This window comes from Cylas formicarius, unplaced genomic scaffold (genome assembly GCF_029955315.1).
Source record: "Cylas formicarius isolate icCylForm1 unplaced genomic scaffold, icCylForm1.1 PGA_scaffold_5__7_contigs__length_24384050, whole genome shotgun sequence".
NCBI classification, from domain to species: Eukaryota; Metazoa; Arthropoda; class Insecta; order Coleoptera; family Brentidae; genus Cylas; species Cylas formicarius.
In genome coordinates, this window is record NW_026844341.1 from 16,954,880 (window position 1) to 16,974,582 (window position 19,703).

Consider the following 19,703-nt stretch of genomic DNA (forward strand, 5'->3'; position numbering starts at 1 on the left):
CAATAAATGGTTGTTAACGATTCGACAAAAGATTTGCCAGAACTTTGGATTCGGAGAATAAAAAGCACCACGATTAACAGCCTCTAGCCGCCCGTTTGAGTTTCGTCCGCTGACCGAGAGATGGTGCCGCGTCTTTTCGCGTTCGCTAGTTCTACCTCGACTCCAAATTTCAAAATTCAACGATCGCTTTCAATCGTTTTCGTCCTCTTTTTCTACTTTTCAGTAACGAATAGAGGAAAATTAGTTTTGCTGCTTAGAAACTTCTATATTTCAGCTTCTCGATTTCCTGTGTGCCTTCGCAAGTTTACATTTAAAATTTGGTTTTAAAAGTAAATTTTTTTGGGGTGTTTAGGAAAAGAATCTTGGAATAAATGGACTTGCAACAAATTCTGTTTACATTTATGAGAAAATCCTATTCGTGACAATTTCACAAAAGAAAGCACAAACCTTTTATGGTGTCAATTTTGGATTTAATATATCTCATATTTTCTTATTATATTGGAGCTTTTATTATACCGATTTCGGAAATATGAAACCACCAGTTTCAGATTTCGTAGTATTTTGTATGTAGAAAATCGTATGTTAGCGATTATCTAAGTGCTTTAACTATTGAAGAACTTGATCGATTGCTAATGTTTCGAAAGAAAAGTTTGGTCGTTTTCGTAGATCTTTCATACTTTCACGCTTTCACACTAATAAGCACTCTCCTCAATTTTCTTTCGAAAATTTAATTCTATCCATTCCTGTCTATAAATATATAAATGAGCCGTCAGAAAGGAGAATCCTCTTTTATTCATTGCCTAGCCAGTGACTCTGTTTTGAGTTTCATTCGCTGACTGAGAGATGGCGCCCGTGGGACATTATTCGCGTTCCATCCAATTTTACCGGTTACCCGAACGAGATTGAGGAGGAAAGTTTATTAATTGAGTTCGTGAGTCGATTTTAAAAATTCTACGACTACATTAAATTGCTTTCGCCCCTTTTGTTTACTTTTCTATAATGAATAGAACAAAATGAATTAAACTGGGACGATTTTAAGTAACATTAGGAAACATTTTTTTTCAGGTGCAAAAGCGAATTGCCTGATGTTTATGTAATAAGTAATAAAAATAATGGAATAAATTTAGAAAATATTTACAAATCGTGCCTTAATTAACCAAAACTAAAAGACATTTAAGTATTTTAGTTAGTTAGTTAACCCATTTTGTCCCAATGGTGCGTTAATGCACACATCCAGAAAATATTTTTGCACATCCATTTAGAAATTTTATTATTGTCACTACTAAAGGACATACAACCGTAGAAATCGCTAATTTATGGGTAAAGGAATGATCTTATATATGACTTCAAAATTTAACAAATGCGGTACATAAATTGTATCACATTTTCAAGTAAATCCAAAATAGTAAAAAAAAATATTTTGGATTTGTGTTGCCATTTTTGTTAAGTCTATAGCGTGTAGATTATATCGCAGAAAACATACATTGGAAATACTATATTGATTATGCTTTATTTTTTGAAAATATTTATTGGTGCGTGAATGCATTACTGATTTTATGTATGAAACAAAAGTTTGTTAAAATAAATAAGAACTACAAGTCAGCGCATCTAGAATAAACATCCACCAATTAGAGTGTTCTTTAGTATTAGTTTGTGCCTTGTGCAGTGAACATTACAGTTCGTAAAATATGGCATTTCCGAGGTATTTGACTCAAAAGGAATTAGAGGCGGCTATGGAGGAGATCGTGATGGATGAGGACAATAACAATGAAAGTTGTAGGTATTATTTGGATTTACGTATTCTGATGTATTGTAGCATTCCATTACTTGTAAATTTATGTTAAAAATAACGTGAAAAAATATTTTCAGAACATATTGACGCGGTCTATATTCCACCCGACGCGGATACCGTGACTGACGAAGAAGATATGAACGATAAGATAAATCTACAAATGTTTGGGGAACCAACTGATATAGTTGGAAGTTTCGAGTTACATACACCGAATGATACAGCTGTCCTTCAACGGTCCTGTAATTCATCAATTACGGAACCTGAATGGAACTCATCAGATGATGAAACCCTGGAATTCAAAAGAAGACGTATGCTTTCTGCAAACGACAGGCTTGCTTCTACTGTCAAGTGGAAGAAAGGTCAGATTGAGTACACTCACACACCTATATCCGATGAATTTAGATCATGTGAGGAACTAAAAAATAGGCTTTCTGGAAAAACTCCACTTGATGACGAAGTGATTGATTTGATATTAAATCTTACATTGCTTTGCGACTTTTAAAAACTAAAATATGCCATAGATGATGTGCGTTATGATAATCAAGGTCACAGCCGCACAGTTGACGTTTGTAATAAGTGTAATGTGCATTTACATACTTCATGCTTTGTAAAGTATCTTATGTGCCCCAAAACATTATTTAATGCTTTTTCCCACTGGTTCGTTTACGCACCAGTATTTTTTTGAATGTTTTGAGTTTTTTTTTTTGACATATGTATTGTATTCTTAAATGCAACAAAATAAATAATTTCAGAGCAAAAAAGGATTTTTTTATTCTTTTTTATGCTTGGGATAATATGGGTTAAGGTAAGTTTAAGGACTACTAACTAATTATTATTCTGAGAGGTTGAGAATCTTGAGCATCTTAGCATTCTAGTGTTTCGGCTGAAAATTGTTTCTCTTTTTTCTTTGGAAGCTTGCTAAGGCTATAGATATAAACATCTGAGGGTACAAGTCTATTGAAAACATCTTGCATTGTTTTTACACGAGAAAACTTTCGAGAGAAATCTTCACGATGGTTCTTTATCTCTTTATCTTGAGCCTCCTCGGATAATTGTCCAATTGCTAAAAGCGCATTTTCTACTACTTGCTTTCCATGTATGTATGAACACTTTAAGCACAAATTTTTCTTCGGTCCTTTTGATAGCTTGCAACTTCTGTCTAATTTTGAAAAATAGAGTAGAAAATAGTGCCTTCATATCTTCACTAATATTTATCGTTTTTCCACTACGCACAGCAGTCACCGTTTTCAGATGATTCGTCTCTCTCTATTGCAAACTAGTTCGTGGCATATTTTGTGTTCGTTTATATACAGGGTGTTTAATATTATTTTAAATGTTTTTGGTTTTAAAATTGAACCTGTGCACAAGTTCATTATTTAATTACTAATTTTTCTCAAAATAAAAATGTCAGTCGTTACCATATCTATGCATTATTTTCGCTATATTTTCAACACGTTTTCTGTCAACTGTGGCTGGAGGGGCAGCTAGTGGCAGCAGAACTGCACCTAATGAATCTTAATAATTTAATTAACTAATTTTAAATTTAAATAACTAAAAATAACATTTACATAGCTGATGGAGTTGGTTCCATAATGCCAAAATACTATGAAGTAACTTCAGTTCAAATTAGTTCACTTTATTTCATAATACTAAAATATACTAAAATACTATGAAACAATTTGAGTCCATATTAATTCAATTTATTTTTCCCAACAAGAATCACTAATTCCAATTTGAAAGTTGTGAAAAAGTAACGTCATAATGCTTAATCAATCCTGCTCGATTGTTAATCAGACTGTATCTTATCTCTGCCAGACTCGTTCGTTTGCAAAAGGACAAGTGATGCAAAAATATAAGTTGAGATTTATTTATTATACTTTATATTACTATAATAAAAATATTACTTTTTATTAGTTTTAATTTTAATGCCGACGTGAATTTTTCAATCAAAATTTTAAAATCTTCCATTATACAATATCAAAAATTCACAATTTTTTTGACAATGTTCAAATATCATATTTCCACAATCACTTTCAATGTTTTGCAGTTCCACCCGATTTCCTCGATTATGGATTTTGAAAATTTGATTTCAATTGGTATGTGATAAGAAAACTGTACAAAAAAAATCATTTAAGATTTGCAAGAAAGTTATATGAGTTTTCAGGTTGCAGCATAATGCCTGGAGCATAACATGTTAGGAGGTTAATTGGTTTTGCCGATTTCAGAAACGTGAAAATACCATTTTCAGATTTTATAGTATCCTTTACGTAATCATTATAGTCTAATCTTTGAGTGCGCATTTGTCTCCCGTCTGTATATTTATTGATGATGCATTAGCCTTAAGTTAAGGCTACAGTAGACATGCCATTATTCTTAACTCCTGTTCTTTTGTAGCTTAAGAAGCGTGCTGTAAATTTGGAGCAATTTTGTTCTGGCATGCCTTTCCACCATTGGCATTCTTCTCGTTCTCTCCATATGATGGCTGGTTTTCCAATGGGTTGTGCCCCTCCACATTCTGGCCCAAGCATGGGTTTGTGGCCTTCGTGGCCACTGTTGCGTGCTGGCCCTCCCGGGTGTACATATTCCAGATCCTTATTATTTCTACCGTGGGCCATTTTTCCAGTCTTCTCTGGTTGGGATTTGAGTCGCTTAATGTTTAACGACTTGAGTACTTACTTAGTCTGTCGTTATCTCCTTGTTTATTGCTAAGTTTTCGGAAGATTGGTGGCTGGCTGATATTTTAGAACGTCTCGAAAAATTTGTATTGGTCGCACTTTTCGCTTCCTAATTAATAATCGCCTTTTTATTATGAGCGAGGAAAGTCGAAAAAGGGAAATTTCCATACGAGAGTGGCTTCGGGCGCGATTGAAATCGCAGTTTCAGGCGTCGGTCACGTCGCGTGCCGAGCCGCTGCACATCGCCACCTGAAACTTCAGCGATTTCAGGCGTCGTTCGTGAGAGACGAGGCGGCTTTTCAGTCGGCCTCACGCCGTGTCGTCGCGAACATCATGGCGTCGTCGTGGTCCTCGTCGTCGCGTCGCGCGCCGTCAAATCGCGAATGAAGTGGCCTCGGCGGATTTTCAAAAATTAGATATTAAAAATAAAATATGGTGCCGCTAGTGTCGGTGACGACGGTGCCGTTTTTTCGGTGGTTCGGGGTTCGCGCAGGGGTGAGTTAGAGGGGGGGGGGGTCAGTTTTGAGTGCGGCGGCGTTGAAAATAAAAATATAACTTTCGAAGTTTTCTGGAAATTTTTTTTTTCGAAATTTTTTACTAATGAAGTTAGGGTTAGTTTATTTGATTTTTTTAATTAAAATTTTTTATGACAGTTGGATTTTAAGCAAAACGTTTTTCGGGTACCTTCAGCGGTTTATTTTTGAAAAATTCTGCAAAATTTTTGCCAACAAAGCATAGATAAGACTGCAGTCTATATGGATGTCTTGTATAAATGTTGTCCTAGCTGGAACTGAAAAGTAGAAAAAATGCGTTTTACTCAATTTTGGTATATGGAGTGGTCAATTTGTTGTTAATCTAAAATAAAATGGAAAGATTATATTTTTATATATTTTATTACTATATTTCTATATCTAAGTCCTGCCGACGTAATTTAAACTTTATATCAAAATTAGGATTTCTCCTACCGAAAGCCTACGTTATATATCTGGTGTTGATTTTCTTATAGAACTTTAAAAGAAATTAAAAAATTGCATTTTTGTGACCCCAGTTGTATAATTTTATTACATTTAGCACTTTAAAAAAGGGCGACTAAAACCCTTTTCCATCTCCATCAGAAAATCAGTATTTGACAGTTTTCTGCCACTGTCATTTTTTAATGTTATCGTTATGTCTAAAATATATTTGTTCTCGAAACACCCTGTGTACTTAAGAGTGTAATAATTTTAAGCTGTAAGTGAAAATTAATTTTTTAAATATTTTTTACAGGTTCTGAGATAAGGTATCATCTCATAATAAATTTAGTTTTAACGATGTAAAACAGTCATAAAATTTTTTTGATTTTATATTTTTAGCCTAATAAGTATAACAATTTTGCTAACACAAGACCTACTATTATTTTTCTTCCTTTTCGCTGAGACGCGCCAATAAAAGCGCCGATGCGAGCGTAAGTTTTCCACGTCTAACAGTTTAAAACTTTTCCGACTTGCCGAGCGAAGCCGGAAAGGTCACCCCGATTCCGGACGGGTCCGGAATTTGCATGTTTTTTGCTGTGTGTCGGAACGCAATCCAAATTACATTCTGGCGATGCTAAGTTAGAAGGGGAAACGTATGATATATATAGGGTGTCACCACTTAAAGTTTTCGCTCAGCATACATTGAAGTGATTTGAGGTTATTCGAAAATCGCCTGGATAATTTTAAAAACTTTTTAAAATCAAATAAGCCAGTATTCTTGTTCTGGGTCTCTCAATTTCGTTGTAGAAAGATAGTCTTTCAATCAATATTTGAAATATTTGAAACTAACGAAAACTAATAAATTTATAAATTTAAATATTTAGCAAACGCCTTAAGCGATAGAAAAACTTACGAAAAATTAATTACACTCTGGTCCAATCTAGACTCCAGTATGAAAGCTCGTCGTAGAAAACTCGAAATTTTATGGAGTAACTTTTTAAACATTACGATGTATCTAAGCCATAAAGCGGAATATGTACAATTGGCGAAAAAGGTAAAAGCAAAAAAATTAAAAAAAAAGTAAAAACTGAAGTTGCAAGTAAGACAATAATAATGTAAGCATATTTTTGCTGATAATACAGCGCTAAGCAAATTTCTAAAACAAATGTTTGATTGAGATATTTCCAAAAACGCCTCCTTTTTTTTAAAAAATTATTTCCAAAACGGCTGAAGATACCTAAATCAAGTTGAGACCAAAAATAATTTTGATTGGTTCATAAGAATTCCTGTTGAGTGTTGCTTTTTTCTACGGAGATATCGTTTCAACAAAAATGATATCTTTTAAATTGTCTTCCAGAAAAAATGTATGCTTGTTTAAAGCGAAGAAAGTATAAGTTTTTGCAGATATTCGAGATTTAATCCAATAAATCATTTTACGTAATTTTCATACACGAGAACGAATTATCTCTGGAATTAATGATTTTGTTTGGAAAATAATATCAAATCAAATGTATTCGAAACTATTTTGAACTAAAATTGTGTCAGAAGTAATTTTTACGACCCGATCAAAGGTATCTGAATCGTACACGAAAAACAAGCGTTACTGCGTCGCCGCCGCACCTCAATGGGCTATTTGACAGTGGCAAAAATAATATTTTATTCATTAACATCCTTATAGATGACGGCACATGCCAGTACATAGTAACCACCATTAGTTACATCTCCTTCAGGATTTTCCGCGATGTTTCAACGTTGATAGTTCAACATCTAAAGTCTATTTCAGGAAGATGTAGAGTAAAAAAGTCTCAAGACGCTACAATTTTCACTTAAATTGCTCCATTGCCCTTTTTTGGTATTGTGTGGCAGGTATGTGTTTTTTGTGAAGTTCATCTCACGTTAGTTTTTGCTAGACTTGTGGGTGTCCCTAACTTTGATGTTGACGGTGCAAAATTATTTTTAACCGATCCTAAAACCACTATTTGTTGTAAAAACCACTATTTGTTGTAAAAACCACTATTTGTTGTCACTCATAAGAAGTTCAAGTATAGATTTTTGGCCACTTCTACTTCAACTGATGGCTATTAATTAGATTGTGATGTCATCTTCTGAAAGTGTTTATTAACGTTTTCATGGGAAAATAAAATTTTTCATTCATAAAATGTAGGGTACTAGACACCCACAAGTGGTTTATGAAAATCGAGCTTAGTTTCGCCTATCTTCTGTAATAAGGGAGTTTCCCTTTAAAAGCGTCCAATATGATCCACCTTGTACATAGTATTAGGTATCCTTATTGTTTATTAAACACTATACAAAACATGATCATATATTCTTAATCATCTGAGGAAATAAACTAAAATGGTCTATCTGATGGTATACCTTCGCAGTTTTTAAAATATTGTCCAATTTTGGCACCACTTCTCAATATAATTTTTAATAAAACATGGGAAAGTTGCACAAAAGTCTTTGAGTTATTTATATCCAATAATTTTTCATGATATTTCACAAGAAACGTTCCATATTCATAAACTTAATTCCTTTTATCTATAATATCAAACTTTCTGTGGAAGATAACTTTGACACACTGACTTTTCTAAGGGACCCTTACTTTTCAATATTTTTATATTTGATATTCGAAGCTGTTTTTAACATTCAGTAACAGCCTTATGCGCAGTAAGAAAAGGAACGCATTCCAAATCCATCTTGGGATACTCATCCACCATATGCAACTCGATCTATCACAAGTAAAGTGGTAAAGCTTTTTAGATATAATAAGGACATACGGTACTTTTCGTATGGAAATAACCTACAGTTTTATAAATTAAGATCGTTTGAAACACTCAGATGTAATTTTCCTTCTTCAACTCTCCGCTTATTAGATGTTCTCATGTTTTTCTGAACAACGAAGATACGGACTCATTCAAATTAAGTCTACATCTTTTTAAAAGAAACGCATACAAAACTTTGTTTATTAGCTTAGGAAATATCTAGTTAAGTTTCTGTAATTGAGCAGCCTCATCTGCCTGTTGGTTAGCGTTTGGGTTTAGAAAATAAAATATAAATAAAACAAATGTCGTTCAAGTAGATGATATAGTCCTGATTTTCATTTTCTCTTCTTTAATAATATTCTGGAGTATTTTTCGCCAGTTCTTTGGCGTCTTTCATTTTGCGCCCTATAAGTTCCATAGGGTCTAGTTCGCATTGATATGGCGATTAGCAAATGACAAACTTTATTTATTTCATTACTCTACACTTTTCTGAAATAGCCTATAACTTGTTCAATGTTTGAAATTTATTTGCTGTCTTATGACATCACGAAGAAACGTAGTTTTTAGTTAATTTTTTTTGAAAGACAGAAAGTATCCATTTTCGTGTGAGTGAAACCTGTCAAATCTAGCCCGATATCCGCAGGTCCTAATACGATAACGCGTGTGTTTCCGAAGAAAAAAAAAGAGAAATTAAAAATCATGTGCCTATTTGTGCTCTAATACAGAGTGTTGCGTCGTTCCGAGTGCCGTCAAGCCGTGAATAAAAATATACGACGCCAGAGTAAGGAAATGATTGGTGTCTCCTATTATTTTTGCGTGTGTGTTTTATTAACTTGGCTGTGTGGCCCGTGACTAACACCGGCCGTCCTCTTCTATATTGAAATAAGTGTTTCGATGTATTTTTGATGTGCTCAAAAATCAGCGGGAAATTATGAAATGTGGATTTTTTGTTAACCACTTCCTCTTTCAACAAGCGATCGAGTTATGGATGGTTATGACGGGTGCGATATTTTTTTCGTTTTTTCTTCTTCTTTGTATTTGGTTAGTTTATGTGCCGCCTGTATATATCGTCGTTGGTACGACGCGATCGAGGGTCCTAAAGGAGATTCCGAAAAACTGAGAAATATTGCTGTGGCCAAAATACAAAGTTTTCAAATTTCCTTTTTGAAATTACTTTCGTATATTACAGGTTGTCCCAGAAGTGTTAAAAGTATCAGGTTGCATTTTTTAAATGGAATTTTAATGTTATTTAAATAAGTGTTTTATTGCTTCTAGTTGCCTATAGTTTTTAGAAATGACAAATAGTTTATTGAAGTATTCAATTTGGTTTCTTTGTTTATTGGATGGTCTGCAAATCTAGATATTTTCTGACTGCTTACTTTCTCTAACATTTGTCAACACTTGACATTGGTGCAAATTTTATTATTGTAAGCATATTTGCAATAAATTTTCAAAATGTCGACCATCAATTTGCAGACACTGACATATTCCTTTCTTAGAACTTATTCTGTATCCCCTTAAAAAAATCTAATAGGGTTAAGTTCGGGGATCTGGGCACGTCGTTCTTCGAATGTTTTAACGGACTTCTAACAGTCGATGTTGATTTTAAATAAAATCCAAAAACAGTTAGAGGTCTTTCAACAAAATGGGGGCCAACTAAATATTAGCCTATTATTTTGAATTTTGTTTGAAGTTCAGAGTTCAGAGTTGCTTTTTACATGAGTGCCACAATTTGTATGTACATACTAGAAAGTGTCAATAAAGAGTGTTGTGGAAATACGTCTCCACGTGAAAAATTCCACGGCTTAAACAGAATGGTCCGTAAAATGCGTTTCTGTATCCTAACTGAGAAACCTCCCCCCGAGAACCAACGCGTAGTAGAGACAGGAATACACATAGGAAAAATAGGACATTTCCAACAAGGGGAAAGAAACCTGATGGCGGAGCCTCCATATGACAAAGCAGTAAACAGATATTTTTTTTGAGAATGTGATCCACCTGTTCTAACCGGCAGAGTCTTGAGTCTACGTAAACTCCGAGAAATTTTACAACACTTTTTTGTTGGACTGTGCTTTCATTGAAGCGTACTAATAAACTCTTATTCAAATCCCGTGCTGAAAAGGCGATCATCTTAGTTTGACTTTCGTTTAATATCAATTTGTTGATGTCCGCGTTATATTTCATTTGCTCAACAGTTGTCTTGGTTGCTCAGACTATGCTGCATAAAGGGTATTAACAAAAAATATGGTGTGTATATTTGAAATACAAAGACTTAAAAGCTTTGCCGAAGCATACGCTTATATAAAAGGGCCTCCATTAAAAAAACAAAACTTAGATAGTTTTAACGCTTTTGGGACATCCTGTAAAGTAACTATAATATTTTGACCACATTGATTTCGCAGCATTTTTCGAAATATTTCCAAAACGAACTTTAGAAAAAGTCCCGTTTCTAAGTTTTCAGGAACTTCCTATAGGATACTCTCGTCGCCGAAAAATAGTCGATGGGCTTAATTTTTGCATCAGCCTCTATAATGTTGCATGCATAATAATAAAAACTAGTTGAGTTTGGTATAAACCATATTGTTTCGTTGATTGCACCCCTAACTATAGCACCCGCACGCCCCTCAGTTTTTTTTGTTTTTCCGTCAATGCGCAAATAGTGTTGGTTAATGATTAAAAAACCATTAAAGTGAACTTAAAGTGGGAAATTGTTTTTCAGAACGAAACTTTTCGGGTCTAATTTTCAATTTCAACACTTTCAAGCGTAACTGAGCTGCGCTGTATATTTGGGCGTCAGGATGGTCATTCGAAAATAGTAGAAAAGGGTGAAGTGAAAATTCTATATACCGGGTAAAATATATGAAATTATTACATAGTTTCTGAAATGGTCACCCGAGGGCGCAACTGATTTTTACTACTAGTACTATTTTAAAGCTATGCGCTATAAAGGTTTGGCTCATTTTAAATAAACTTGGAGTCGTTAAAAGGGATTTTTCTTTTTCTTTCAACTGTGCCAGGAGTAAAGCGATAACGACGCCGTTTTCACCAAAAAACTGAAAAAAGAATAAATGCTTGACTTTTTTGCATTATTAGATAATCATGCGAAGGTCTCAAGCAAGTAACCCTGAAATATGGATAAGGGCACTTAAAACTCAAAAACGTTGAATTTTGGGAAAATTTTCCATATTACTAGGTTGGAAAGTAACTATTTAAGTAATTCAATCTGAAAAACTATTTTAAAAATTAACAAAACATCTTTTTTGATGGAAATAATTGATTTCTATTTATCAAAATTGCCATGAAAATAAATGTTGCTCTTTCTAACCAAACGCTACGCATTTTCCATGTCGTTATTCGATGCTTCTTGGTTGTATACCATTTTAAATATTTTAAATTTGATGAATGTTTATTTAAATCGAACAAGTTCATCGTAATCAAATGTCTAGAAGATATCGACGCGTTATGAACAAAGAAAAGTACTGATTAGTTAGTTTAGCTCATTAAAAATGTTTAATGGAAAAATAATTGAAAGCGGAAAGTGAATGCTACCGAGTAATTTGTGTAGGAACCGACTTTTAAAAGTCAAGAGAGCACTTATGCCACCTAGTGGCTATTTCAGAAACTTGCCGATTTTAATATATTTCTATTTCTATTGCCGTCCGTTTACTTAATACCGTTCCTCGTTTCCTTTACTAGGAGTGGATATGCAGGATGTTATTTCACAATTTTTCCAATGATTTCAAAGTGTTTCTAAGTTACGTGAGATTTAAAATGCTTCGTTTTGGAGCTTTTCAGTTTTTTTTTGCTCCAATTTAATTTTTTCAATAATGCTAATTTCTGAACGAAAATTGGTATCCGCACTTTTATGAGAAATTATGGGCACTACAGATAAATCTTTTCACATGAAAGGCTACGTGTTTTTGTACAACCCTATATTATATTTTTGAAAACGAAATATATGTATTTTTTAATTAAGACAATTTTGTAAAATAACGCGTTTTAATTAACATAATTTACACTAAACTGAAATGGTGGTGAAAAGCCAAATCAAAATGACGAAGAATATTGTAAATGTTATTTTAGACTACACGTTTTTAAATGTACTGGAAAAATGTGTGTACGTTATTAACTCTTATTAACTAACACCCTCAACAACGAGCGAATTAATTTTTGAAAGAAATTTATAAAAATGAAATAGTAGCAATAATAATAATTAATGATTTTAAAATATGATTAGAATATCCCCGCGGGTTTGGAGTGTTTGTTTGCTTTTTATCGGGACTTTTTCTTATTAGCCCCAGAACTGGCGTCATATTATAAGAAAAATGAATTCGTATTTTCTTTTCCCAATCGAATCAGCACGGCTCGCGGCGACTTTCAATTTACAACGCGTCAATATTCCTGGGGCGGCTCGTCGAAACGGCGTGTTTAAATAAGCAGAGTTAAACCGCGCGGGGTGGTAAGTGGGGTTTGGGGGGTCATTCCGGCGTCGATATTTCTTTAAATAAAATTTACGTGCAAAGGCTGACAAGACAATAAACTGAAAATTCTTCATAATAGGTAAAGACAAAATTCCAATTCTGGAAATTTCAATGACAGGGTGAGGTAGTAGAGGAGCTAGGCTACCTCCCAACAATGTAAAAGTCCTTAAATATTTGGCTTTTACCATATTAATTTAGTGTTTTTTGAGGGTGATAGTGTTCAGAGACTTTTAGATTGTGATTTTTTTATCAATTAAAGTGAATTAATGTGGACTCAAGTTATTTCATAGTATTTTGGCATTGTGGAACCAACTCCATCAGGTATGTAAATTTTATTTTTAGTTATTTAAATAGGGCAACGGAAAAAATACATATTTATTAAATTATTAAGATTCATTGGGTCCAACAGAATGACTTGTTATCTTTTAAATTTGGTGTTGTTCTGCGGCCACTAGCTGCCACTCCAGCCGCAGCTAACAGAAAACGCGTTGAAATTATAGGGAAAATAATGCATAGATCTATAATTGTTGGTATCTGCTGATATCTTTATTTTTAGAGAAATCATAACCTTGTACACAGGTTCAATTTCAAAACTAAAAGTAATTTAAATAATGTTAAACACCTTGTATATAAAAAAATAAAGCAAGAATCTTATTACATTTTAATGATTCTCTCGTTCTAAAATCAAATACATATTTCACAAAATATGACATACTACATGCTTGTATAGAAAATTAAAACAGATTTGTTTCTTTGTTTTAGCCTTCTCCTGCCGGGAACTAGTTAATGCTTGAAAGACATTTATGAAATAGTGAAGGACCGCCTAAGAGACGAGTTATCTTATCTATCGAGGCATCTGATTACAGGACGTAGTGGAAAAACGATAGATATTCATGAAGGCATCAGACAAAAGTCAACAGGACTGAGCAAAAATTTGCGCATGAAGTATTAATGCATCGAAAACAAGTAGTAGAAGATGCGCTATTACCAATTGGACAATTATCCGAGGAGGCTCAAAAGGCCAGAAATGAAGACATAAAGAAGTATCGTGAAGATTTCTCTCGAAAGTTTTCTCGTGTAAAAGCAATGGAGAATGTTTCCAATAGACTTCTTGTGCCCTCAGATGTTTATATCTCTAATTTGAACTGAGGTGGCTTTTACTTGAAAATCCATTTACATCTCTGGTGTTAGGAGGCTTCCAAAGGAAAAACTGAAACAATTTTCAGCCCAAGCCCTAGAAATGATAATATCGAGCGGTTCCCAAGGTTCTCTACCTGACTCAGATGAAGATAATAAATATGTTTAATATATTGAATCGCATTATCTTTATCACAATTATAAGCGAGGTAGCGAGAAGGGTCAAGATTTAAACTATCCTTCAGATATCTAAGAAATATTGAATAATCTGTGACAATTAAGGCACAATTTGTAAAAAATTATTATATTAAAATTTGTTTCTCAACACAACCCTTATAATTAATCCTCCTCCCCCCTCCAACCATGAGTCATTATTTTTATTGCTTATTACAACGTGGGCCAATTTGGAAAATTTCACTATGGCTTTTTCAGAAAGATTTTTTTGTCAAATGTCTGCCGCCATCTTGTAAATGACATTTGTTTGGGCATATTAGGGATCCGGGAGCTTGTCAAACCCCAGATGTCAATTTTGGTGCACTCCAGTGCGTCGTTATCGATCCGGCCTTCCCCCCACCCCCATGTAACCGGTGATTAAAATGTAAATCGTTTAGGCCGGGATTGTCGGCGCGGCAGACGATTAGATAAACGCGATAAAAAAAAGTGTTTACCTCGGATGATAAAACGTCCGTCATTTTTGCGGTGAAAAAATAACGAGGAGGCGGACCGTCACTTTTTTATTTAATATGATTTAGTTATTGGCGGATCGTTAATTTAATTCGGCCACTTAGGAGGCTTTCGCAATTATTTTTTGGTGAAGCGCCAGGGATCAAATTAGAAATTTTCACTTTTTTTTTAAGCCGCCATGATAAAGGACAGTCTGAAATTGTAAAAACTGACGGAACTTTCAATTGCAATCGAGTCGCCTTGTTTCAATCGACGGTCAATGTTTACGTTTTTAATAGAAGCGTTTATGTACTGGGTTCATTATATTTTGACATCTATCTACAGGGTTAATTATAAAAGATTGAAAAAAAAGTCTAAATACAAAAGTTTGAAGATTTTTGCTCTATTACCTTATACAAATGATAGATAGCTTAAATCGTAGGGCTTTTTTTCCTGATATCAAAAACATATAGTTTATTGTTATTTTATTTAGTCGCTTTTGAGATATTTCAGTTTAAAAATAATTATCATTCGATTTCTGGACAATAGCCCATAGAAAACTCTGATTTTACTACCTCGTGCATTAATAGGAAATTGAAACTAAATATTGTCCGATGTATAGAAAATAATGGAGGTGATGTGGAAAATGTTTAGCATTTATTATTGATATTTTAATTGTTTGAATAATATAATCTTTTTATTTGGCGTTTTTCTTCCCAAGTATAACTTAATAATTTAAGTTATTTAAGTTACGCTGCAGATCTTTCGATTTGATTAGTTGTCAAAAGTAGAACATTCTTAAAACAATTGCAAACATACATAATATGGTTGCTATCAAGGCAATCCAGAAATCGAGTGATAATTTTTAAACGGGAATATCTCAAAAATTAAAAAAAAAACATGTTGCTGTCATTTTGACAGCTTGCGATCGTCGTTTGTTTTTTCTGACATTTGCAGAAGATAATCTAACAAAAATCTTCAAGCTTTTGTATTTACACTTTTTTTCTGTCTTTCATTATTGTCAATATCTAATGAATAACACTTGACATTTGTCGTTTGTAAAAAAAGTATTACAACAATTTTGATAATATCCAAAAATTAATTTTCCATGATGGAAAATCCACATCACACTTTTTCAAAGCCGTATGATGTTTTATTCTTTATTGGTTTGTCGGAGTTATTAAGTTTTTTTTAACGAGCTACTTAAAATATGTAAAAAAAATGAATGCACTAAAATTAAATGAGAATTTTTGAAAAACATTCAAAACCATTCGTGAGATTATTATTTAATATTTATCTTTCATATTTGAACAAAATTAGCTGCTACAATGCGCTACTCTAAGCGTGGTGCATTTTTTCCTCATAGGAGAACAGCGGAAAAATTTTTGCATCTGAAACTCGGATCTTGGACCTAATGGTGGTAGGCCCCTTAAACCTTTCAATGAAGCGCCAAGTAAGACTAAAAAAATCCCAAACCCAATATTGTATAACGACAGAAAATGCTTTAGCATTAATTCTAATTTATTTTATTTATTTTATTTATTTTATTTTATTTTATTTATTTATATTTTATTTTATTTTATTTTTTTCATTCTTTTCATAACGATCATAAAGACTGCCTTCCAAGAAACTTTAAAAATCAAATTTTACCTTCCAAATTAGAAGTAAGAGAAATCTCTATAGGAAATATTAGAAACAAAACAATCTATAGCTTATAACAACTTTTAAATATTCCAAACAGAAGCAAAACACTTTCGTAAGTGTGGATTCGATGGCAGTGGCAATCATACGTTTTACAAATGAAAATTTCTCGAAGGGGATATCATGAGGACGGATGATTTTTTTTTCTGGTAGCCTTTGTATGTTACCATTTAAGTGTTGGCAAGTAAGGAGTACCGAACACAAAATACTAAAAAATACGTTATTACTAGGTTATGTTTGTTGTTGTTGTTTTGACAGAAATAATTCATTTTTAATTATCAGGAGCGAAGAAAGGATGAAATCAAATTTTATTTCCTCTGAAAAAAAAACGCAACGCATCTTTCATGTCGTTATTTATTATTGGCAAAGTCTCTTCGAAAACCGCTTCAAACAAAAATTGATATGTGGAAAAATACTGATTATTTCTTATTCTTTAACAATTGATTAGTTTAAGGTAGTTGACTAGACCTAATCTGTAACCTAAGTGATAAATATTAACACTTTATTTTGATTTTAAACTGTTAGTGTTATTATATTTATTTTTAGTTTTGATTTAAATTGTATTAAAAACAATAAACAAGCTTTTAATTTTTCAAATTCGAAATGTTTGGGCATTAATCGGAACCCGTAAAATGGAATCGTTTTCCAAAATTGAACTCTTTTTGAGTGTTAGTTCTCGTATTCTTATTTTAGATTAGGATATTCTTTTTGAAGATAATTTTTTTCTGAATTTCTCAGAGAACGCCATGTGTTGGTAGGGACGCAATTGCAATCGTGTCAGTCAATCATGTTCGAACACTTCACACCATCCTTGTTGGAAAGATAGAGCAGCTATAAAATAGTACTCACATGAACTATTAACTCTCGAGCGTCCTATGCACCTCATAGTTTTTAAGCTGTTTAATGAAAAATCCGACACGATTTAAATTTAAACTGTCCTTCGTTTTTTTTTAAACGTCCACCCAAGCTTCGTAGTCTAAAGTGTCGATCGCGTGAATACCCCTCGGCAACCTGTAAATTGCAAATCCTATAATCGTTACGTGCAATTTGCGTCCATTTGGGAGACTAATGGGGCTCAACGCACCCGAATGCATATTCAGAAGGAAATAATAACCCTTGCAACTTTGGCCCGCGTGTTTCGCAGGTATCGCAAAGCGAAATCGATTTCGTCACAGATATACCGTGCTCGTGCAACGTCACGTACGTTTCAAAATTTTCGAAATTTCGACTCCTTTAATAATAAGGCCCAACATTGACACTCTTCCCCTAGCTATCGAGCTTTATCTCTGATTAGATTTCACAGCTTCGTTAGTGGTTCCTTCATGTTTCACATAGTGTATCTGTTGCTTACTCTTCGTGGTTTAATCTGCATTCAGTGTTTTCTTCTATTCGCATTACTATTAGATTTCTGTTAAGCTGACAGTGACCCTTCACTAGAACTACAGCTTTATGACCTTCTGCGGAATTCTTTACCGTGTCTTTGTACTATCATGTGCCTTTTCGTCTTTGTTTCTTTTGCGCAGTGCCCTAGTGCGGTAATCTCTACTTGAAATACTTGCTTGCTTGCTAGCTTGCCCATTAGAATAACCGTTATCAGTGTCATTTTTCTGGGCCGACTTCTTCGAGTAATCCAAGCGGGCTTTGCTTATCTTTAGCAAATTTTTGAACAAACGTCGGGAACACCTATGAGTTCTCCACTACCACCAGTCATCGCGAATATATTTATGGAAGACTTTGAGAAGACAGCTCTCGACACCTTCCATCTAAACGTCGATGATACTTTTGTTATTTGATCTCATGGCCAAAAATCCCTAGTAGATTTTCTGCACACAAACTGCACACAAACATCCGTTATTATCTCTCTTTACAGAGCCCGAGTCACTGCACCCAGAATTAAAACACTGTCTGCTCCTCTCTGTAATAATTTTCACATTAAAGGTATTAAGAATTTTATCACAAAATACGCTTCGCCATAGCCTTTCAACAGTAATGGAGCCGAAAGAAGTCCCATTGACCACATATCAAAAGTTCTAAAGAAATATAACGTCGAAACCCGATTTATCATTTGTCCAAATGTCTCTCAATATCTTTGATCCGTCAAAGACAAAAGGAGTTTACAACATATCATGCATATGCGGAAAGGATTACATTGAAGAGACCGAACGAAAAATATCAATTAGGCTCACAGAATATGAAAGACCCTTAAGACTAAGACAAACCGAAGACAATCACGAAACTGGATATAAAATTTTATTCGATAAAGCTAAAATTCTGGCATGTTTCTTCTACCAACGAAAAATCCGAGTGTCTATAGAAATCTATAAGCAACCTAACGATCTTAACCGCGACTCAAGTCTTTAGCTGCCACCAATATGGGAAAATGCAAGCCAGTTTCAGCTAATTTCTGAAGAAGCCAACAGGATGATTGGCGAAACGTTAGCAAGTTCGACCCCAACAAAAACCCGAGCAGGAGGAATCCAGAAGTTTTATAAAAAGTATCACAGGAAGTATTTACAAAATCTGTAGCTGTATCTGTAGCTGCAGCAGCGCACCGACTCCGCCTTGTCGACTCCACCTGTATGATTCTTCTCCACCAGACCGGAGAGGCTTTGTTTAACTATTTTTAATTGCATTTTCGGCCCGCACTTCGTTGACCAATTACAAAATAGAATATCCGATTCGATTGTGCACTACGGGAAATGGACCCCTCGCGTCTAATTAACGTTAAGTGCAAAGATGTGTTCATTAGCGGAAGTTTCGGCGGGAGTGGGTTTCGTCTCTGACGTTTCTAGTTTGCCGCCATATTATTTAACGGGTGCGAGAGGTTTTCTTGCCAAAAATTCACAGTCGCACGCTTTACGACTCGCATTTTTTCATCGTAATCTTACTTTTAATATACGGGCAGATTCATTTTAATTCCGGGATGAATAGCGAATTCATTGTGTGTTTTTTTTTTAATTTTTGGGGGCGGCGATTTATTGCTGAAAAAGCTCGCGATAGCGTCGGCGGTCACGCGCGGTTTACATGCAAACGGGCTATTACAGTCGCCGTCGGCGGTTGATAAACTGGCCGCGATACGTCTTTGGATTAGGCGCGATTTCTTGAGGCCTTCGTTATATGTACCGCCGTAATTTCCGTCTTAAAAATGACCCGAGCGTGTCCACTACTGACATAAAATTGCCCGCTCGGATTACTCGAAGAAGTCGGCCCAGAAAAACGACACTGATAACGGTTAATCTTTTGTTGATATCAATCTTTAATGTATAAGAATTTAAGGTTTCGATATGATCTTCTCGTAACGAATAAGTCTTTATTTTATATAAACTTCCGCGTATAGGAAGTTGGCATTACCACTTTGAAATTTGTGTGGTATTTGTTGTTTTGTCGAAATTTTGTCGTAAAGGAATTAAAATCGACGTGTCGCATTTTATAACACCCAATTCACTTTAGAATATTATTAATTTTATACGAAATTCAAAACTCATTCTCAATCTATTAGTATAGCATAGGCGGCATACAAGTAATATGTTTACAAT